The sequence below is a fragment of the Taudactylus pleione genome, unplaced genomic scaffold (genome assembly GCF_031769625.1).
Source record: "Taudactylus pleione unplaced genomic scaffold, aTauple2 ptg000012l, whole genome shotgun sequence".
NCBI classification, from domain to species: Eukaryota; Metazoa; Chordata; class Amphibia; order Anura; family Myobatrachidae; genus Taudactylus; species Taudactylus pleione.
Genome location: NW_028284415.1, coordinates 20,296,127 through 20,308,748, shown reverse-complemented (window position 1 = coordinate 20,308,748; position 12,622 = coordinate 20,296,127). Strand labels below are relative to the sequence as shown.

General features: G+C 44.8%; 1 protein-coding gene across 1 annotated transcript in view; it reads left to right on the top strand.

Annotated features, from left to right (window-relative positions):
* Window positions 1-8,405, top strand: part of LOC148542524 (urotensin-2 receptor-like) — a 130,396-nt gene extending 121,991 nt beyond the window's left edge. Inside the window, exon 3 of the mRNA XM_088468484.1 lies at window positions 8,388-8,405. The gene's annotated coding sequence lies outside the window, so the exon portion shown is untranslated. The remainder of the gene's footprint in view (window positions 1-8,387) is intronic.
* The last annotated feature ends 4,217 nt before the right edge of the window (window positions 8,406-12,622 follow it).

Sequence of the window (12,622 nt, the reverse complement as noted above, 5' to 3'; positions counted from 1 at the left end):
CTTGGTGTGTTGGTTAGTACACCGAAAACATATTACATTTTAGCTCCACTTGCTTCATTACTGGGTTACCCCTTAGGTAAAATTAACGTTTGGGAGTTTGTTTACACTTGCTTCTAATGTGCCCAAAAAGGAAACAAATTACACTCTCCAAATATTTATTCACAACAGAAATCAAAATACAAAGTGGTCACTCACAAACAAAACACACAGTGATAATCAGAAATACACCACATACCAAAAACACGAAACAAACACACAACAAATCAAGAACTGGTTGACGAAGGTCCATGCCCACATGATTTCAAAAATATGGCGTTGCAATATTGGTGTCAGAATATATTCCAGAAGTTTCCACATAAAGGTTTTTGAAGGGTAGCAGGAAGTAGTCATCGTGGGAGTGCCAAAGATTATGCAAACAAACAGAAGATGGTGCAAGAATTAATATCAAAAAAGATGAACGCTAAAAAACCGTAACACATTGGGTATACACACTGTTGTTTGGTCAATAATTACCTAAAATATCGGGCCACCACATCATCGCGTATGGCCCCGCCACATACTGACCTCCGACCAACCTCGGGGGGGCCATCCTCAGGTAAGGCATCCTCTGGCTGCATTGGAACACCACTCCTTATGCCGATGTTGTGAAAGATCCCATACAGAACCACAATTTTCTAAACCATATCCGGCAAATACATGAGCTCGCCACCAGAGCGGTGGAGGCATCTGAATCGGCCTTTTAAAAGGCCGATACAGCGCTCCACCACATGCCTGGTGGCTGTAAGTGCGGTATTAAACTCACTTTGTGGACCTGGTGTGGGAGCCAAATAAGGAGTGAGCAGCCAGGGCATGCAAGGGTATCCACTGTCTCCTGTGAAAAAGAATAGACAACATCAGGATCACTGTGTATCAAGCTTAACATTGTTATGTACTAAAGGTCTACACTTACCCAGAAGCCACGCATCACCAGCTTGGAGGTTGTTTAATTTGTGCCATATCCCTGATTGCCGGATGACGAAGGAGTCATGTGCACTTCCTGGTAATTTTGCATTCAGGGACAGGATCTGGAGGGAGGCATCACATACCACCATTACATTCAGGGAGTGATAGTGTTTACGGTTGCGAAATATTGCCTCCAGCCGTGCTGGAGGCTGAAGTGGTATGTGAGTACCATCCACAACCCCTATGATGTGTGGGAAGCCAGCTATTTGGTAAAAATTGGCCTTGGCCACACTAAGGGCACCCATATCCAAAGGCATTTTAATAAAATGATGGAGGTGCTTGAAAAGTGCCTCCATCACTGCCCTCAGGATCCTGGAAAAGGAGGATTGTGAGATGCCCGCCACTATTCCCACCGTTGTTTGAAACGATCCTGAGGCACAGAAATGTAACACCGCCATAAATTGCGTAAGTGGTGGTATTGCTGTTGGACTGTATCCTGGAAAAGGAGGATTGTGAGATGCCCGCCACTATTCCCACCGTTGTTTGAAACGATCCTGAGGCACAGAAATGTAACACCGCCATAAATTGCGTAAGTGGTGGTATTGCTGTTGGACTGTCAATTTACCGCTCAAGATCACTCTCTATTAATGAGAGAGTGTCTATGATGATTTTGGGAGGAAGACGGTAGCGTCTTAAAACCTCATCATCGGGCATTCCAAAAAGGGTGACACGTGTTAGAAATATCTGGGGCCTAGCACGCCTACGATGCCTACGCCTGGGACGAGATTGAGGTTGGTCGGCTTCCGGGAGCATGGCCAGAACAATCCGCCCAAGATCAACCTGAAATGGCAAGATTGGAATGTAAGGCTTTGGACCCACCCCAAAAGAAAATTAAGAACAACTTAGCTTGATGATACCATCCATTGCTGCTTACATGCCGGGGTATTTTCATGATACGTCCAAACTGAAATTAATCCCAAAAATAATTTGTAAAATTTTAGTCTGTGCATTTATGTTTCAAACTTTTGTGCTAGACAAAACTTAAAATATGCGAAACACACATTTGGCCAAAGAGCAAAACGACATTGCACACAGTACATCAAAATGGGTTGAAATGTAAGCCAAAAAAGCGAAAGGGCAACCACAAAAAATTTTACAGGATTAATAAGCATTTAAAAATGCGCTAATTAGTTCGCAAATACAAGTCACTATACAAACAGAGAAAAATGCGCTAATTAGTTCGCAAATACAAGTTAATAAACAAACTGAGAAATATGCGCTAATTAGTTCGCAAATACAAGATAAAAAATGGACTTACCAAGAGCAAATATATAAGATTCCAAATCAAAAGGTCTTTGGGTCCGAAATTAAAAAAAAGCTACAAGATATGAAATTAGGGATCAAAAAATTAAAAACAAGAAGAAACACAATGAGACACCAATTGAACCAAAGTTAGACTTCACAAAACTTACCAAATCAAGAAACGAGGCCAAAAAAAAATATACAAAAAAAGCGAACGGAAAATAAAAACGCAAATCTAGCAAACAAAATAAACTCCAAACGCCAACTCCTTTATCCGCAAACAAGAAACTCCAACCAAGGTAACCTCCAACAATCCAAAAACGCCACCTCGACTCGAGACACACCAAGCCATAAATAGTGTTTCGTTTCCCGCACAAATTAAGGAGGGATCATAGGAACGCACAATCAATGATGCGGCCCCAAAATAAGGATGCATGTATAAATACGTCACGAAAACACATTTAAATTCTGGTGTATTTCTTGTTTGGACCTCAGACATGGCTACAGACCAGGGAAACAATGGCCACAGATGAGGCGACTTCAAATATCGCCTAAAGCAAAAACTCGCGGACAGGGCTAGGCATGCAAGGGGGACAGGTGGGGGTCCCACCCCTGTGTCATTGGAGTTGACGGATTTAGAAGAGCTGGCACAGGGGTGTGTGCAGCCTGTGGAGGTGTTTGGCGTGTCCAACATGGATACGGACATGCCAGACTTTGCGGCTCCTCATGTTGTCCCAGGTAAATCTTGTGATGTCACCAACTCTGAAATGTTAGTGGGCCAATATGTAGATTCTAATGTGAGTCTTTTCTAATTTTTCCGAACAGAGACACAGGCGGATGAGTCTGCTCCAGAGGGGAGCCTTGGCCGCCGAATTTCTGCTGGCTCTGCAGGGGAGGAACCAGTACATCCGGCTGAGGACCCTGCAGAAGCCAGTCCTGGGCAATCCCCCTCGCAGGCAGTGGCCCTCCTCACAGAACTCAATTTCAAATCGGATTTCCATATGGAGATTCTGCAGAGGATGGACGCCAGTCTGCTACGGGTGGCTGAGGCCCTGGAGCAAAATGCTGCGGCCAACGTGACCATTGGTCAGGCCCTGGCGGAAAATACCAGGGCCAACATCCGCATCGCCAATGCCCTGGAGCAGCTCGTTCGCCAGCACATGGTGGAGCCGACCTCCCTTCCTGCCGGAACATCAGGATCCTCCACCTCTGGCACAACATCAGCCAATCCTCCAAATGTGCCTAGCCCTGTGCCTAGTCCAGAGGCCACAACATCTGCCTCTGGACAGGCAAGCCCGATGACATCCCGGACCCGGTCTGGCGCCCTCCCTCCCCCAGCCAAACAAGTGAAAAAACGTTGAAAGCAATGGCGACTTTTCCCACACTCCTTCTGTGCTTGGCTCATATTCCTTTCTGGTCAAAACTTCCCTCTCCTTTCTTGTGAATTGTTTTTAATTTTGTGTTCTACATTTCATAAATCTTTTATTTTGGCCCAATTATTGTAACTTTGGAAATGAACCCTGCAAAAAAGTTTTGGGCAAAAATTTTTGAATTGTGATTTTTTCTTTGAGCAATAAAAAAAAAAAAAAAAACCTGACATTGTATTCTCACATTTTTGTCACAATGGATTACATTTAATCCTGGGCCAAAAGGCACAAACTGGCAAGAACCACATTTTACATGCCCCCCCAAAAAAGGGCTCTTTAAGAAACGTTTCAAATTTAACATAACGAGGCAAATTCAACAGGCCAAAAGAAAAAGGGAAAAACTAAAAAAACATGATGACATTATTGTTACAATAGGCCCTAACCAACAAATTGAGCCACAAAGAAACTACTACAAATGTACGTAAATTGATTGTGTAATCATCACATTAGCAGCTATGATTTCCACCTGCGTACGCTTTTGTGCTAACACAAAAAACTACTTTCAATACACATACCAAGCCGGTTTTCAATCCACCACTAATTGCTGTTCAGACCACCCGCGATTAATCGCAGCAACATCGAGGAGTGCCGGGATGGAGGTGAAGGCCATCGCCAATGTGGTCGACTAATCCAAACCCTAAGCTGTGCGAGCATTTTGAAGGGAAAGAGGATCATCCAGTGACGTATGAGTCGGTCCGTACACATTTTACGCTCGCATCTGCTAATGTATGTACGCCCCAAAAACGCCTCGCCACGCCTGCGTTTTTCCATCTCCACCCCCGTCAACACCCAAAAACGCCCTGTTCTGTCAATCACATTTGACAGGTCACTTCCTGTACGCTATTTGACGAACGAGACCAAAAAAACTCGCAATCTGCCGTACGCACATGCGCAGTGTTACACCAACGCATGCGCGGTTAGTCAACATCGGAACGCAACAAGCGTACTGCTGTTTGCGAGTGGCTCTGAATGAGGGCCTAAGTTCTGCTGCTTCCCATCTAACCATAGGCATTGGATAAGAAGTGTAGACCTATGTTGTACAGCAACCCCTAGAAACAACGGCTAATACCAGTACAGCCATTCACTTCTGCTTTCAACTGTCATGCCCTTAGGGAATAGGACAGCTGATTGGAGAGTTAATTAGCTGAAGTATGAGTAATATGTCACATTTAACATAACAAAAACAATATTATTATTATGTGATATGTGACATATTACTTATACTTCTCAACTTTTGACCTCATCTGTTTGTTAATATCTCTCTCTATTTATATATTCTATCAGTCCCCACAACAGCTAATTAACTCTTTAATTCTTGCTATAAGAGTGCTCCCACTATAGAGTTCTTCTTGGTCTTTTAAACCTCCCCCCTTTTTTTTGTAATTCCATATACTTTTCTGTCTTCTTCATACAGTGGTTCATCCGAGTATTCTGGTCATCAGACTTCATCATCTACCCAGTTTTCCAAGTTTTTCTAATACTCAATCCTCTGGTCATTCAAGTCTTACAATTTGTGTAGGATCCTCTACTTCATGTTATTACAGCCTTTCCAGTTATCATCATTGAAGATTTTCTATGTCAGGTACAGTGCTCCCACAAAGCCAAGAAGCATCCTGAGGCTAATTCTAAAAGGGAGGGGAGGGGGGGTACTGTCATAAACCTCATTGTTTGCTGCAGTTGCTGGGTCACTTACCTGGTTCCTAATTCCATGCTCCGGGTCTGTGGCAGATCTTCTGTGATTTCGTTCGGCACTTCTCCCTGCAGCTTCCAACATACTCACTGGCTTCCGTCTGCAGCATTCCCTCCAGAGCTGACTGCTGGGCACAGCCATGACCGTCTGTGTCAGGTGACTGTCCATTCACCAACAGTAGACCAGTTCACTGCAGCCTGCAATCAATCCCTGCTCTCCCAGGGGTATATAAGGCTTCTCCCTGCACACAGCACTTGCCAGTGCAGTGTTGTCCATAGCCTAGCTGTGTGCTTTCCAGTGAGCTCTCAAAATACTAGTACCATCTTGCTGCACTCCTGGCTCCAACAATCCGGTCCCATTCTGGTAATCCGACACTCCGGTTCCATCCCATTGACTCTGCACTCCATTTCCATCCCATTGATCCTGCACTCCTGTTCCATCCCACTGATCCTGCACTCCGGTTCCATCCTGGTGATCCTGCACTCTGGTTCCAATCCGATAATCAGCACCATTGGTTCCAGTCCGATATCCTGTATCATCGGTTCCTATCCGATAACCAGCACCATCGGTTCCTGTCCGAGTTCCTGTTTCATCGGTTCCAATCTGATAACCAGCACCATCGCTTCCAGTCCGATATGCTGTATAATCTGCTCCAATCCAATAACCACCACCATTGGTTCCAGTCCGATACTATCGGTTCCAGTCCGATATCCTGTATCATCGGTTCCAATCTAATAACCAGCACCATTGGTTCCAGTCCGATACCTGATTCCATTGGTTCCAGTCTGACATTCTGTATCATCTGTTCCAATCCATAAGCAGATACTACTGTTGACCATCAATAGTCTCATTTAAGCCCAAAACTCAAGTTCGGTTCTACAAACAATTCCAAGCGCAACTGTGACAGATCATGTTTTAAAATCTAATTTGGTGTAATGTACATCTAATGCTACAAATTATGGGAACAAAACTTTATCCACAAGACACAAAGGGCTCGATGCAGACCCGGTCGATAGATGCGTTCGCTCGTTCCCAGCGTATGCAAATTCGGCTAAGTGACAGCATGGCAAGCGAACGCATGGCAAGGCATAAGCACACGCCTCAATGTATTGGCGTGCGATCGCTTTGTATATGCAGATGCCCCCCAGCCTGTCTTAATATACCCACTAGCGCACGTCATCTCCAGGAAGTTTTGCATCCATCGGTACATCGGGTACCATCGGAAGCGAATGCAGCACTTGAGGTAGACTATACCCTACCGCAAGCACTGCGACTACTTCAGTGTGAAATACAACCATGTGACGCGCACATGCACTGCGAAGCAATACGCATGCGCAGAATGCGAAAATCGTCCAGCTACGAGCGAACGCTTCTTAGCGTCCGGATCTGAATTGGGCCTAAAAGTCCCAAGCATAATAGATACTATAGCTGTAGATAAGTAGTTATGAAGGATATTAATATTTATTAAGGCCACAAAATGGCTTCCTCACTCCGTGTGTTGGCTATCATCAATCACATCTGTGGCTGAAAATTTGCCTTGATGTAAACTTTAAAATACTCTAACTTGACTGAGGTAAACTCTCTTTAATTTCAAGTGGAATTAATGAGCTATCAGCTATTAAAAACGCACTGCCTCCTAATTCAAGGATAGTGCTTCACTATAGAGTCCAGCAATTACATAAACCCTATGCTAGTAAGAGAGTGAGGGAGCGATGTGTTAAGCCTTGGGGAGAGAAAAGTTACACAAAGCAACCAATCAGCTTCTAACTGTCATTTATCTAGCACAGTCAAGGAAATGACAGTTGTGGCTCATACACACTTAACGATATGCTCCTGCGCTCCATGAGTGATATCGTTAAGTGTTTCCCCTGCGCTCCATGAGTGATATCGTTAAGTGTTTTCCCTGCGCTCCATGAGCGATATAGTTAAGTGTTTCCCCTGCACTGCCAGGCTCAATATCATTAACGACATTGAGCATACACACTGAACGATATGGTTTACGATATCGTTCAGTGTTGGCACCCTCCCTCATCCCCGTACTTGTAGAACCTCACTATATCGTCTGGTTGCCCTGCAAGTACGGGCAATGAGAGACATCGTTAACGATCTGCGGGAGTGCGAATCGGTAACGATATCTTGCATACACACTGGACTATATTGAACGCGATGAACGATATCATTATTGTTCATATCGTTCAATTTATTGTCTAGTGTGTACGTGGTTTTAGAAGTTGGTTGATTGCTATGAGCAACTTCTCCATTTAGGTTTGATACATCTGCCCCTTGAACTGCTTAACCTGGCTAAAGCAGTTCTAGTTCTGGAACATGAGATTATAGTTAGACCTTCCTACATTTATGTTGCTGGTGAATGTTGTATCACTCACAGTAGCCAAGGCTTTGCTAAGAGTCTGAACCAGGCAACATTCACACATGATTATGTAAAACTCTCCTACAGTGAGAACATTAAACCTGAACATCATTAATATGGAACTTTTTTGTCATTTTGATATATTTTTGCTCTCAGAATCAGTTCTTTAAAGCATACATTTTCAGGTTTTATAATAAGCCTTTGTGCTTCTGTGACCCTGGAGAAGAATGATGGGTTACATGAGAGCGGGTATTTATAGCTGGTGATACACTGAAATTGAGCAAGACACAAAAAGTAGGAATGCCTTTTTCTTCAATAACAATCTATACTGCTGATCAGAACTGTAGACTTCATGGGGACAGCAGCAATTACTGTATGTCACAGTGTGAATAACAGTGAGGGATAAAAACATTAAATCAATAGGATAAAAAGCAGGAGATTTGAAGGGCATGTAGACAAACAGTTCTTGGCTGCAAGGTTAAAAGTACACACATTAATTATTGTTCCAATGTGTTGTTGGGTGTGCTATTAACTTTGCATAAAACGCATGCAACACATATGTTTTCTGGCTGCAGATGAGATTAATTTATTGCTTTATAAATGCCCTCTTGCAACTTTCATTTATAATAATAATATTATTTTCTTTTCACTTCCTTAGGTGCTATTGTATGGGCAAGGAGCTGTCCAACAGCCAGAGTAGCCCAGTCAGCAGTCTCCAGAGGCAGAAGTCCTGGATTCAAGTACTTGCCTATGTGCCCTCCTGGATCTGTGATTCTTATAAATGGCACACAGTCAGCTGGCACTCACAGGACTTTATTGTAGAACAAAGAGCCTTCTTTAGATTCCTGATCCACACAGCACATATGATTACCAAACAATATCAACCTGCACTACAGAAATATTAGTAGATCTGGCAGATGGGGGAGGACACTTAGGGCCGGATTCAATTAGCCGCGAAAAAGCAAAAACTTAGCATCGGAGAAGTTTTCGCACAATTCACTTGTTTTAGTGCGATATCTCCGCATCATTCGTCTATGCGCGTTACAGTTTTTCACACTATCCTTTACAAAAGATGCGAAAACGCATTTGTGTGAAAACTGCGCCTGATGAAACCAGCGAAAAGTTCAGAACATTTTGGGGAAATCAGCCTGTACCCCATAAAAAGCCAACTGACATTGGTAATCAATATAGAAGTGTATTAGTGGACCTAATAAAAGTATTTGGGATTTTTAAACTGTGTCAAATTACTGTTATGCATATTTGTATAAGTGTGGAAAAATTATAAAAATCTATTTTTTTGGAGAAAATAAATGCTGCAATTAAATTGGGGGGGGGGGTACATTAAAATGTGTGCAAGTATATTTTTGTCTTAAAAGTGCACTTTTGGGTCTGTCAATTTACCTGTTTATTATCATTCTCACTTGTAGCTTCCTCTTCTTTTATCCCCAGCATCTCCTGGCCTCTCCTATCTCTTCCTTGGCTCTTCCCCATGAGGCCATGGCCCTTTTTCAGGTGCACTATCTTATGTCCCTATTTAAAAAAAGGGGAGGGGGCACCAATGCTCTCACTGTCACAGGGCACCAAAATGTCTACTTACGGCTCTGCCTGCTGCAACCACCTGAAATGTTTAAAACACCTGTCCGATCCATACAGCCCCCCAAAATACCTCACCCAGTACTTTAAACCCATTTTCAAACACTTATTACATTTTAACCCCAAAAATGACGTCATTATTATGGGGAATTAAGTTAAATACATTTTGTTTTGCTTAATTAGTCATTAGGGGGATGTCCAAAGCAGTGGCAAATGCAGGATTTCTAGAGGGGGGTTCCAAATGCTTGATTTTAGATTGAGTGTGGCCAGTCCATGAAGAGGGCGTAATTAGCATTTAATATGTGTCATACAAAGTGTATTGTGTAGGGGCGTATCTACAATGGGTGCAGGATGTGCGGTGCACACGGGCCCCCGGGTCCAGGGGAGCTCGCACCGCACACCCTGCACCCATATTATTTATAACGTACTTCTCCGAGGTCCCACGCCGGGTGTCAGCGCTGTGCAAGAAGCCAGAAAAATGGGCACCACGGCCATTTTTCCAGTGTTTTGCGCATGCGCAGTAGACTTCTAGAGTCTACTAATGCTTTGGTGGCTGCCAGCCGCGTTAGTCTCTAAAGACGCCCCTGGTATTGTGTGTCGTAATCCCAGCATATACAGGACCAGCGATCACAGTAAGCCATTAAATGTGGCAGTAGGTCCATCCTGTCTGAGCTGAATGTTTTTATTTCAGATGTGGGCACCATTCCAGAGCATTGGAGCAAGTACAGGAGTCTGGGGGCAGCAGCAGAAGAACCTAGCACTGCCCTGGACATATGTATGTACATACTGGTCTCCTTATGCACCGGATAGTGTATTATTACACAGTATTAATAATTAACCCTATTGATGGTCTATAGCAGTGCACCCCTAAGAGTTATTTCACACATGACGGTTTCGGCCGATCAGGCAAGAACCGGGCGGTAGCCGGACGGCTTTTTTCTGGCACTCCATGCCTTTCATAAGCAGCGGCTTTGAGCCGCTTTTTGTGTCAGGTTTTTTTTTTTTCTTATTGGGCATGCGCACAGCTGCTGCTGCACATGCCCGGCCGGCAGAAGCCAGTGTGTGTGTGAAATAGGGGTGAGCGGGTTCGGATTTCTGAAATCCGAACCCCCCCGAGCCCCCCCGATCCGAGTCCGATCCGAGTCAGGCTCGACTTTTCCCGCCTGACTCGGATCTGAAATCGAGGCAAAACGTCATCATCCCGCCTTCCGAGTCTCGCGGGTTTTGGATCCTATATAAGGTACCCGCGTCGGCGCCATTTTCTCACTCGGCTGTGGACAGTGAAGAGGGAGGGTGGGAGTTAGGGCTGTGTAGTGTAGTGTAGTGTAGTGCTGCTGTTGTCCACTACTTCAAAGTCCATAGGGGCTGGCTGTGTTGTGCTGTGCTGCTGTTGTTAATAGGGGCTGTGTCCACTACTTCAAAGTCCATAGGGGCTGGCTGGACTGTGTTGTGCAGTCAGTTCTCCATAGGGGCTGTGTCCACTCCAAAGTCCTGTGCAGTGTCCCAGTCCTAAAGGAGTGCTGTAGTGTTGTCCAGGGGGTGCTCTGTCCATCATGGGTGCTCCCCCCAAGTGCTAAAAAAATAATATATTTTCTGTGTTTGTGAATTGTGTGCGCAGTAGCCGCACGTGCATCAACAAAGTAGTGCCAAGCGTGCGCCTGTGTCATAAGTAAAGGGCCGGCTGGCTTGACCGTTAAAGGGTGCTGTAACCCCCGAAAGTACACTCCAGTCCAAACCAAAAAAAAATTATTTTCTGTGTTTGTGAATTGTGTGCGCAGTAGCCGCACGTGCATCAACAAAGTAGTGCCAAACGTGCGCCTGTGTCATAAGTAAAGGGCCAGCTGGCTTGACCGTTAAGGGTGCTGTAACCCCCGAAAGTACACTCCAGTCCAAACCAAAAAAAAAATTATTTTCTGTGTTTGTGAATTGTGTGCGCAGTAGCCGCACGTGCATCAACAAAGTAGTGCCAAGCGTGCGCCTGTGTCATAAGTAAAGGGCCGGCTGGCTTGACCGTTAAGGGTGCTGTAACCCCCGAAAGTACACTCCAGTCCAAACCAAAAAAAAAATTATTTTCTGTGTTTGTGAATTGTGTGCGCAGTAGCCGCACGTGCATCAACAAAGTAGTGCCAAGCGTGCGCCTGTGTCATAAGTAAAGGGCCGGCTGGCTTGACCATTAAGGGTGCTGTAACCCCCGAAAGTACACTCCAGTCCAAACCTAAAAAAAAATTATTTTCTGTGTTTGTGAATTGTGTGCGCAGTAGCCGCACGTGCATCAACAAAGTAGTGCCAAGCGTGCGCCTGTGTCATAAGTAAAGGGCCGGCTGGCTTGACCGTTAAAGGGTGCTGTAACCCCCGAAAGTACACTCCAGTCCAAACCAAAAAAAAATTATTTTCTGTGTTTGTGAATTGTGTGCGCAGTAGCCGCACGTGCATCAACAAAGTAGTGCCAAGCGTGCGCCTGTGTCATAAGTAAAGGGCCGGCTGGCTTGACCGTTAAGGGTGCTGTAACCCCCGAAAGTACACTCCAGTCCAAACCTAAAAAAAAATTATTTTCTGTGTTTGTGAATTGTGTGCGCAGTAGCCGCACGTGCATCAACAAAGTAGTGCCAAGAGTGCGCCTGTGTCATAAGTAAAGGGCCGGCTGGCTTGACCGTTAAAGGGTGCTGTAACCCCCGAAAGTACACTCCAGTCCAAACCAAAAAAAAATTATTTTCTGTGTTTGTGAATTGTGTGCGCAGTAGCCGCACGTGCATCAACAAAGTAGTGCCAAGCGTGCGCCTGTGTCATAAGTAAAGGGCCGGCTGGCTTGACCATTAAAGGGTGCTGTAACCCCCGAAAGTACACTCCAGTCCAAACCTAAAAAAAAATTATTTTCTGTGTTTGTGAATTGTGTGCGCAGTAGCCGCACGTGCATCAACAAAGTAGTGCCAAGAGTGCGCCTGTGTCATAAGTAAAGGGCCGGCTGGCTTGACCGTTAAAGGGTGCTGTAACCCCCGAAAGTACACTCCAGTCCAAACCAAAAAAAAATTATTTTCTGTGTTTGTGAATTGTGTGCGCAGTAGCCGCACGTGCATCAACAAAGTAGTGCCAAGCGTGCGCCTGTGTCATAAGTAAAGGGCCGGCTGGCTTGACCGTTAAGGGTGCTGTAACCCCCGAAAGTACACTCCAGTCCAAACCAAAAAAAAATTATTTTCTGTGTTTGTGAATTGTGTGCGCAGTAGCCGCACGTGCATCAACAAAGTAGTGCCAAGCGTGCGCCTGTGTCATAAGTAAAGGGCCGGCTGGCTTGACCGTTAAGGG